Raw genomic sequence first — 370 nt, forward strand, 5'->3', positions numbered from 1 at the left:
GGCCGCCGCCATGCCCGCCGGGGGAAGGCCGCGCGGGCCGGCCTGAGCTCATCCCGGCGCCGCTCCCGGAGGCCTCGAGCGCACACCGCGAGCTCCAGCACGGCTTCTCCTTGTGTTTCCTGAGGAAAGAGGAGCGTTTCGGCAGCGCCTGTCTGACTGCACTGAAGCTTTCGGAGCCGAGTGTCTCCGAGCTGGGTCCTGCGGCGCCCGGGAAGCCGGCTCGGTGCACAGCCCCCGGCTGCCGGTGTAGGAAGGGCTGCTGTTATCTGGAGCTCGCCCACCTGAGCTCCCCGGCTCGGAACACATGGCGCTGTGTGGGACAGCTCAGCGCTGCAAGGGCTGGGGATGCAGGGAGCAGAGAAAAGAGGCT

The sequence above is a fragment of the Cyanistes caeruleus genome, chromosome 9 (assembly GCF_971803275.1).
Source record: "Cyanistes caeruleus chromosome 9, bCyaCae1.hap1.1, whole genome shotgun sequence".
In the NCBI taxonomy this organism is placed as follows: Eukaryota; Metazoa; Chordata; class Aves; order Passeriformes; family Paridae; genus Cyanistes; species Cyanistes caeruleus.